At 40.8% G+C, this 10,527-nt stretch overlaps 2 pseudogenes; both read left to right on the top strand.

The window, feature by feature from the left end:
* The first annotated feature begins 3,298 nt into the window (after positions 1 to 3,298).
* Positions 3,299 to 4,633, top strand: LOC140230227 (uncharacterized; annotated as a pseudogene).
* A 1,908-nt stretch (positions 4,634 to 6,541) lies between these two features.
* Positions 6,542 to 7,553, top strand: LOC140230264 (uncharacterized; annotated as a pseudogene).
* The last annotated feature ends 2,974 nt before the right edge of the window (positions 7,554 to 10,527 follow it).

The following is a 10,527-nucleotide window of genomic DNA, read 5'->3' as shown; positions in this document are numbered from 1 at the left end:
CCCCTACAAACTTCACAGAACACTTTAGTGTTTATGAAAGGAAAAGCTGATACGAACCGAAGAGACTGCGTTACAAACGATGCTAATAAAGGGCTGGTATAGTTATGGCTGAAAGGTGATTTAGGTTATAACTTTTTTTACGAGATAGTTAGAAACCACTTTTATGAAATATTAAAGAGCATGCAATGCTAAGAGGAATAAAAAGTGGATTTGATAGAAATTGATTTGAAAATGGCTGAATTAATAAAGAGCTCAGTTGCAAAAGGTAGAACATCCATTTTTTCATCGAAATCTACTTTTTGGTGTGGATGTACTCATTTTTAGGACGTCTTTACACTTACCCTAACAAAACGCTGAATTTCCAACCAGAAAGTGTTTAAAAACTACTTTTTAAAATCAATTCAGTTTTAAAAGTTACTACATCCGTTTAAGTTCGGTTTCAAAAAGTACTACATCAACTCCAATCCTCAGAAAATTGACCAATCTGTGAGTAGTATTGACTTGAACCCTTACCTTGTGAACTGACGTAATCTGTCAACAGTAGAAGCGGGCTTTTGGCTTTTTGGCTTTCTGTTAAATTTACCACGCAAATGATGGAAAACTCATTGACAAAACAAACCATCCCAAGAAAAGGATTAGGAATAGACAACAGCGAAGGAGACACGGCGGATAAATTAGAGAAATTTCGCGTCGTTCATATAATCCCGCGTACTGCGTTCACTGTGAGTTACCGGTACTATGCGTAAACTGACTGCTAAAGTGCTGAGTTTGAGCCATAAATTGTCCCCAGATTTATCACAAACACTTTGTAGGTATGGACTATGCCTTATATAAATGGCTCACAGCTAATAAGTGTGTGACAACTAGATTGAAAGCAATGTTACTTTGTTAAGTGTAAAAATACATGGCATGAAATCCTGACATCCCTACCAACAGTGCTTTACCTGTGGGTATGCTTTGCTTTTCTATACGTGCAGAATGTTAAGTACCAGGGCTGGAAAGTACATAGTCGCATGAAGCTTTGAACCCTAGATCCATATCTATTCTTGTAAATGCTACATTTTACCTCTGTGTTTAGTAAAGGTGGTTATGTTACTCATCGACCATCTTGATTTTATCAGCTTTTACATCATCAGATTTTATGTTACCTAATAAAGAACATACCAGAAAGAAATTCATGTAATGAATTACAGCATTGACAAGATACAGCACATTCAGATGCTGCTTTTCCAGCTTTTCCCTTCTAAGTTCCATTGAAAAAAAATGTAGAAAAAAAGACAATGAATACAGTATTCTTGAGATACGTAAAGGGAGAATTCACTGAGAGAAAAATAGAAAAAAAATAATAATACAAAGAAGGAAAACAAAATAAAGCCTGTGAGAGAAAAAAACAAGAGGAAATAAGGGAAGAGAGAAATCCACTGGTGACAAGTTGTGACCACTCCCCTTCTGTAACCGTTTATGCATAATGGATCGCCCCCACACCCCATGCTCGATGGAACAAGAGCATTCGAAGCATGTGAAAATTACTTCCATGTGTATGACCAATGGCAATCATTCATTTAAAATATTGGTCAGCAAGGGAGAAGTGGGACATTAGCTGTGCACTATTGTTAATAGGGCAGGGCTTTGTCAATTACCTACCCCCTCCCCCTTAACCTCGTATCCCATCACCATCAACACCGTTGCCGGAAAAAAAAAAACCCAATCTGCAAAACAAGTCATGACATCAAATTGAATATATCTCTCTTATGTGAAATTTCAGTTTCAATAGGAGCTACATCCAATTTCGGTTTCAAAAAGTATACTACATCCACAGCAATATTAAAAAAAAAAAAAATCAATTCATTAGAAAATAAATGAATGGACCTGGATTTTCCTACGGAGTGGTTTTAATGTTGTATATTATAACAGTGTGATAGGGGGAAATATCATTGAGTCTCAGCTTGCTAAATTTAATTTAAACAATCACGTTTTTCTCGGAACTTGAAATTATGGATGTAGTACCTCTTGAAACCTAACTCTTCAAATAAACAAAAAATAAACGGAGTTGTTCTTATAAAAGTAGGATCCTACCTATTTAAATGACTTTTTGTTTTTGGTAATCACAGCCATAAAAAAAAAACGATTTTCATGAATTAAACTTTTTAGTCTTCTTAGAATTGTGTGCTCTTTAATAGTTCACATACGTGGTTTCTAATTGTCTCTGAAAAACTTAAAAGCTCAATCGCCATATCAACCAGAACGAAACCATCATTATAATGTATACATTGTGTTTTCATTCTTTTGTCTGTGTAAATCGAACACGTCCACAGGGGGAGTTCCGTCACAAGCATCAAGCGTCGCAAGTCAGCTATTGACTTCTAAAGGTGTTCCTAAAGGCAAGTCGCAGTTTGTACACGTCATTCCCGTAAAATGAAGCGTAAAAATGATTGTTCTTTTCGTTTAAAGAGCTTGAATCCTTAAACTATTCAGTTGGCTACTAGATACGTTTCCTGATATAGGAATAACATAATATCAGTACTTTTTTGGATTAAGTAGCCATTTTATACCTTAGAATTTCGTCAACATTTATAACCCTATAGGCCTATCTGCATTACAAGAAAGCCGATTTGCCCAGCATAGCAGCAATCTGAAGGCGGTAATTTCGGTATTAATTCGGTAGCTCGTCTGTCTCAAGATCCAATGAAACCAGGGGCCCTGTGTCATTAAGCTGTTCGCCAAGTTACGCATGATCTTCAGAGAGACTTGAATGTGGCAAGCCAAGTGGGTTTAAAAAAAAAATTGTTTGAAAGTGTATTTTTAGATTCACGTCACGAGACTGACACCCACGATCCATACAGCCAACGAGTCATACAGCTCACAAGTCATACAGCCCACTAGTTATATAGCCCAAGAGTTCGGCATCAACAAAAACAGACCCACGAGTTATGCAGCCGTTGAGTTCGACACTTAAAGCAGTAAAGGCTCGCGAGATCGACACTACACAAACAAAGCTCACGAGACCGACTCTACCGATGGGATGTATTACTCATTAGCCATATAAGTCGTGGGTTGTATGAATATCTTATCTCGTAATGTACGGTAGAGAATTCAGCCATTGGCTGCGCATTAGCCATTGGCTGAATTTGCGTAATATGAGAGGCCGTTCCGCGCGCAATCGCCATCTTCGTTCCCGCGCAATGTTCGATCGCGAAGCGATTTTTATCTGACCGAAAAATCGGAAAATATCATCGAAATCTGCGGAAATACGGAACTGAATTCGTGCTCTCTTACAAGCGTGATTATCGTTCTCAGCATGGATGAACCAGCTGACAAATTGGAGAAGGCAAAAGCCAAAAAAGATACCGAGCTGTGTGAGCCTAAGGCCAGCCCAGCTCCGGCAGCAAAGAAGAAGGCTGCAGGCAAAACTCTGTCTAGCGGCGGGAGGCCTAAGGCATCCCGCCCCGCGGCTTCGGGGAAGGCACAGCCGAACCCGCCCACACCAGCTGCTACCGCTCCCAACCCGACTGTGACTACAGCGGAAAATAGCACGGAGGTTATGTCCCGCATTGGGAAACTCGAGTCAATGTTAGAGAAAATGATCGAGACTTTGAGCTCTCCTCATCATGGAGAACAACATGCCAACACGCCGCGGGATTGTTTTTAGTGAATATGGCGACTGCGACACACAAAGGGGAAGCAGCTCACCACCCGTCACAGAATTGGCGGGTAATCGCAGCGTGGCTGATTTCCTATCGGCAAACCGCGATGACGCGGTCAGCTTGTTTTCGGACGTAGGCCTACAGGAGGCAAATAAAGACAAACGGCCAGAATTCCAGATACCACGAATGGCTCAGAAATTCGTGGCTCCGTCCGGGATAGGGGAACCACTAGATGAGGATGTCGCGGACACCATTGTGTATATGATGGGACAAAAACTTGACCAGAAATCTCTCGACGAAGCAGCAACTCGCTACCCCTGCCCATCTACCTGCACATGTCTAGAAACCCCTAAAGTGAACAGCACTATCTGGGAGAACATCTCCACGGGGACGAGACACAGGGATCTGAAACTATACAAATGATCCAATCATCCCTCTTGAAAGGGATAAACGCGTTTGCTCGTACCCTTCCAGCAACTTTGTCTGAAGCTCAGGAGGATGCTATGGCTTTTCTCTGCGATGCAAACTTCTCCCTCAACTGCATGAGAAAGGACAGCATAAAGCCTGACATGAACTCAAATTTCCACCACCAGTGCAAGCCCTCTCACAAAGTGGCAAAGTACTTGTTTTGAGATGACCTGGGGCGTCAAGTGAAAGAGATCCAAGAACAAAGGAAAACAATGTCACGCATGATGAAATCACACTTCAAACGAGAGCAATCACGGTTCCAGCCGTACAAGAAACCGGATGTGACATCTCGCCGTCAATACACGTCGACTGGGTTCACCCGCCCGTTGGGGAGGGGTTATGACCGCCGAACATCACATCCCAACCCCATGGCCGGTTCATCTGCACAGCCTTTTTTAGGGAAGGCTTGGAGTGGGAGACCTCGAAATCCTCCTCACACTTACACACCGACAGCAGCAAGGGAGGGTGGCAACAAGCAGCCAACCTTCCACAGGCAGAGCCAAAGCCAGGGGAGGAAATAGAACAAGTAGGTGACTATGAACACAACATAGATAACGATCTAGTTACAACACCAGCTGTCGTCGGAGGTCGTCTGAAGCCATTTTTCCCTGCTTGGGAAAATATCACGAGAGACTCACACATTATTCAAGCAGTTCAAGGCTATACAATAGAATTTGACCCAGAAAAAATTCCCCCTTCTCGAGAAAAACCTCTGCGTTCTTACAAGCGGAATGCTGAAGAAACAGCCAAGATTGACCATGAGATTCTTGTTCTGGAAGAAAAACAGGTCATTGAAAAATGTGCCCATGAAGAAGGGGAATTTATTTCAGAGGTTTTCACGAGACCAAAAAGAACGGAGGAGTTCGATTAATTCTTGACCTGTCCGAACTCAACAAAAGTGTTCAGTACCAACACTTTAAAATGGATAATATTCAATCTGGTATTCTACTCTCAAAAGGGTGTTATATGGCTTCAGTAGACCTCCGTGATGCATACTACACAATTCCCATTCACGTAGACTCTCGTAAATATCTCCGCTTCGTATGGAGAAACCAATTGTGGCAGTTCAAAGCTTTGCCAACTGGCTTATCTTCCGCCCCAAGACTGTTCACCAAAATACTGAAACCAGTGCTTGCCTTACTAAGACAACAGGGGCACACAGTTTTGTCGTACTTGGACGACACACTGATAATTGGGAACAATAAAGCAGACACTCGCTCAGCAGTGCAAGCCACCACTGACCTTTTGACTAGTCTAGGGTTCATTATTCACTCAGAGAAATCGGTACTTGAACCATCCCGTGAGATTGAATTTCTGGGTTTCCATTTAAATACATCTGAAGTGAGAATCACCCTCCCAGCCAGTAAAAGCAATGACATTCAAGATGCATGTCGATCCTTACTTGCTAATAACAAACCTAGTATCCGGTAGGTAGCTAAAGTCATTGGGAAGATTGTGGCTGCCTTACCAGCATCTCAGTACGGCCCCTTGCATTACAGGCAGCTGGAAAGGGAAAAAATCAGAGCCCTGAGAAAACAGAAAGGACATTTCGATAGACATATGAGCCTATCGAATAGAGCCAAGGCGGAACTAGTTTGGTGGTCATCCCATGCACATCTCGTGTCTAAGCCCCTGTACCCAGGGAAAGTATCAAAAGAAATAAGAACAGATGCTAGTGGACAAGGTTGGGGTGCCACAGACCTGCAATCTAAGACAGGGGGTAGATGGAATGCTCAAGAATTAGCAAGAGCAGCAGGTAATGAAATAAACTATCTGGAAATGCTAGCAGCCGGTTTGGGACTCAAAAGCTTCTGTTCAAATGTCAGAGATGCACATATACTGTTGAGATTAGACAACACCAGCGGTGACATACTTGAATAACATGGGCGGCGTCAAGTCTGAAGCATGTAACGAAATGGCGTTGCAAATTTGGGATTGGTGTAGTAGACGACAAATTTGGATAACAGCATCTCACTTAGCAGGCTCTAAGAACACAGAAGCTGATACGATGTCAAGGAAATTCAATGACAATATAGAATGGATGCTAGACAAGACAATATTCACTGAGATAGTGCAGAGGTATGGGTTACCAAACGTAGACCTTTTTGCCACCAGACTGAATGCCCAGCTCCCAACATACGTCTCCTGGAGACCAGATCCAGGGGCAGGGGCAGTAGACGCATTCACTATTGACTGGGGACCCCTAGAATTTTATGCGTTTCCCCCATTTAGCTTAGTTGCAAAGTGTCTCCAAAATTCAGACAAGATGGGGCTAGGGGAATTTTGATAGTGCCGAATTGGCCAACACAGCCCTGGTATACCGTACTACGTAACATGCTATTGGAGGAGCCCTGGGTATTGCGAAAACACCAGTTGTTAACTCAACCCATTACAGGTAGACCCCATCCACTTACACATCTCTCCCTCTTATGTTGCAGGGTTGGAGCAAACATTTCATAGCTCAAGGACTGACGGAGGAGACTGCTGATATAATGGCAGCGTCTTGGAGGAAATCCACCAAGGAGCAGTATATGGTGTATATTAGGAAGTGGCAAAGGTTTTGTCATGAGCGTCACTTATGTTGGATCCATACGAAGGTGGGAAATTTGTTTGCGTTTTTTAATTCTATGTACAAAAATGGAGCAAGCTACAGCACCTTGAATATATCAAGGAGCGCACTAGCATCAGTTGTTCTTCTACGGGACGAGAAATACACCATTTCTACACATCCTTGGATTTGCCGGTACTTCAAGGGCATCTTTAATCTCCGACCACCCACTCCGCGATACAGCTTCATATGGGATGTGGGCAAGGTGCTGAGCTACCTCAGACAAGTAACTCCAGCTCATAAGATTTCGCTGTGTCAACTGCCACACAAAGTATGTTTTTTTACTAGCGTTGACTTCCGCCCAAAGAGTGCAAACACTTCCATACCTAACCATTGACAATGTAAAGGCGTCCAAAGATTGTGTGGAAATAGCAGTGGCTGATTTGATAAAGCAGAGTCAACCTGGGAATGTGGGAGTGAAAGTAACACTGAAAGCCTTTCCCGAGGATAAGAAACTCTGCGTTGTGCACTATGTTAAAGAATACATTAACAGAACAATCACATTGAGGAAGGAGGTGAATGCACTATTTGTCACCTACAAGCAACCTCATGGGAAGGCATCAAAGCAAACCATCGCTCGATGGATTGAAACTGTGTTGAAAGCATCAGGTATCGACACCGATCTCTTCAAAGCACATTCAACGATATCGGCGGCAACCTCATCTGCCAAGAGGAATCATTTTCGAATAGCAGACATTCTCAAGCATGCTGGGTGGAAAAATGAATCCACGTTCAGGAATTTTTACCTGAAACCGGCATCCCAGGCAACATCTTTTGGACAAGCAGTTCTGGGACAACAGACCTCCAGGAAGGGACAGGATTCAGTCCTGTAAACATAGTAGGTAAAGTTGACCAAAAACTTTCTCTGACTATATATTTCTGTGAACAGTGACTACTGTGGAAATCTTTGAAGTCTCATATTACGCAAATTCAGCCAATGGCTAATGCGCAGCCAATGGCTGAATTCTCTACCGTACATTACGAGATAAAATAGAAAATTAAATGAAAAACATTGAAATTTAATTTGTATTTTATGAGTAATGGGAGGATAGAGAATTCAGCACCCTCCGCTCCCTCCCTTACTCTGAACAGCTTTAAATGTGGTTTATACAAGATCTATTTTATCTCGAAATAATTTTTCACAGTAGTCATTAGCTTTTAAAGATGGCGATTGCGCGCGGAACGGCCTCTCATATTACGCAAATTCAGCCAATGGCTAATGCTCAACCAATGGCTGAATTCTCTATCCTCCCATTACTCATAAAATACAAATTAAATTTCAATGTTTTTCATTTAATTTTCTATTTTATGTCGGTCTCGTGGACCGTGTGACTCGTGCGATGTACCCGTATTTTGCCCCAATGTAGCTGAAATATTTATATACTGTCGAACTTTTTAACACGCAGGGAAAAAAAATGGGCACACACACATCGCCATTTCATGTTGCAGTCGTTTACAGGCATACGTAACTTTACGAACACCTTTATGAAAAAAAAGGTCCGGGTTCAATTCCCGAGTCTACCTCTGCAATCTTGTGTGTGCTCATTATGCCGTTCCCTCCAAAGAGGCAAACCATCCTGTCCCTCGGATAGGACATAATATGGAAGTCCCGTGTGTATGAGAGTCACAACTCATGCACGTAAAAGATCCCGCTTTATTCATTCATTGCAAAGAGCAGGGTGCACAATCCGGTAAAGTGGTCTCACCTTACACCCTCTGGATCCCATGGAAGACCAGCTAGTGCAGCTAATAATTTTGCTATCCAGCCATCTTCTCGAATTAAAAAAAAATAAAAAAATACACAAACAAATTACCAAGTAAAGTAGTTGGAACAGGTGCATGCTTCTCAACCAGTTCCCAACGGAAACCTTGTATACCTGTCCAGGTTTCCTTGGCGTCGACTGATATACAGGAACCCGAGAAGAGGGTATGCATCCAGTATAGCATTCGTGGACTACGTCAATAAATATTTGTGTTATGCTGACCAGAAAATGACTCTAATGGAAAGATCAACATTCCTCCTATCAACATATGTTCTTTTCTCATCAGATATTGAATGATACATCATTTCAGAATCTGCCCTTAACGTACAAGCAATATGGTATCTGATGTGATATGGTATATCACAAATAGGAATTGTTGATACATGTCTTTTGTTTTCCGACACGTTCCCTTGTATTTTCAATGGAAGTCGTAGTGTTAAAAACCATGATATCATGTCGCATTCACATTATCTTTCCTCTGTCAAAATTGCTATTTAAGCAACTACTATAGTGTATAGTATGTGCTTACTTGTTCTCATCTTATCATATATTTGAGAACAATCTTCTTTAACCCCGAATATCAAAAGTCATTATTTTTGTTTATTATTTCGTTTGGTCTGTAGTTGTACCCGCGCTTCTCAACCAATATTCTTAACACTTGTCTTTTTGTTGAGACCTATGCTCAACAGGCCTTGCATTTTAGTAGGTCTCATGGCGTTTCTGTATAGCATTCTTGTACTTTGATTAAAAATGACACATCGACCGCTATGTACTTTGTTTATATTTTCTATTTATCCAAACATGATGTTGTATTCTATTACATTTTGTTATGTTTTATGTGTTTTCCATCGAGAAATAAGAAAATGTAATAAAAGTGTAGTACAGTAGCGGTATTTCTACACGGTATAGCTTATGGGACCATAGAGATATGGACTGGACACTGCGCACCGGTGCAGGCATGTATGCACCGCATGTTCTGCTTGTTTAACGCTTTTAAACATTGATGGAAGTCTTCAATTTTCTGATTTTCAATTTGCAAAAGCAAAAACGGAAAAAGGAAATCAGAAACTCTGTTCAATTTTCTGTTTGTAAAAGCAAAAACAGAAAAACTAAATCAGAACAGTGTTTGATTTTCAGTTTTGCATTTTTAAAACAGGAAAACTAAATCAGTAGCGTGTTAAATTTTGAATTTATGAATATAAGGGAAAATAAGAAACTGAAAAAACAGTAAAACACAAAAACAGTTCGTGTCCCGAATTTCAATTTTCTAAAGTTATTTCCCTGATAAAAAAAAACATTAAATACGACCGTTTTTCTGTTTGAAATGATGAAAATAGAAACGGTTTTTGCTCAATATTCTGTTTTTCCTTTTCCCGTTTTGGAAACAGAAAAACGAATTATCCGAATGTACCTCGATTCTTTTTGTTGCTTTTGTCATGCAGGGTCACACAATGCAGTACTATGTCATTATTATAAGATTTTGCTTCCACAAGGAAGTTTTTGATAAATGTGTCCACGAGGGAGTTCATAAGAAATATCTCAACGTAGGAGCTCATAATCATATAAATGTCTTAAAATAACATCGATGTTTTTGCATGCGATTGACCGTGAAAAGGGGGAAGCATGCACTTCTGGACTGCCTTCATAGTCCGCCTACATGTCCGTTCCTTATCCACGGGCAAGAAGAATCTCGTGGAAGAGGGGGGGGGGTTGATAGGATTTACCGTCCTCTTTTCACCATCACCATCTTAACTCTTTATGTGCCACAGTGTAAAACCCATGTGTTCCACATCAATTTAAGATAACAACTTAATTATGTTTTACGAAAACAGTTTGTTATTGTTTTTATTTTCAAATCAATTTAGCTTTCATAGATTTTTTAGAATATTGACGTGTAGTGCGTGAAATTGTTGAAAAAAAAAAAAAACAATGCCAAGCTTTGATTTGATGTAAATGTTGGGACAAATCTATTATTATTTTTTTTTTTTGCTTTAATCACCATCGTCACCATCATCAAAGCAATCACCATAAGTCATCACCTAAA

Source organism: Diadema setosum, chromosome 6, assembly GCF_964275005.1.
Source record: "Diadema setosum chromosome 6, eeDiaSeto1, whole genome shotgun sequence".
Classification (NCBI taxonomy): domain Eukaryota; kingdom Metazoa; phylum Echinodermata; class Echinoidea; order Diadematoida; family Diadematidae; genus Diadema; species Diadema setosum.
Note: the sequence above shows the minus strand (reverse complement) of the source record. Positions and strands in the feature narration are given on the sequence as shown.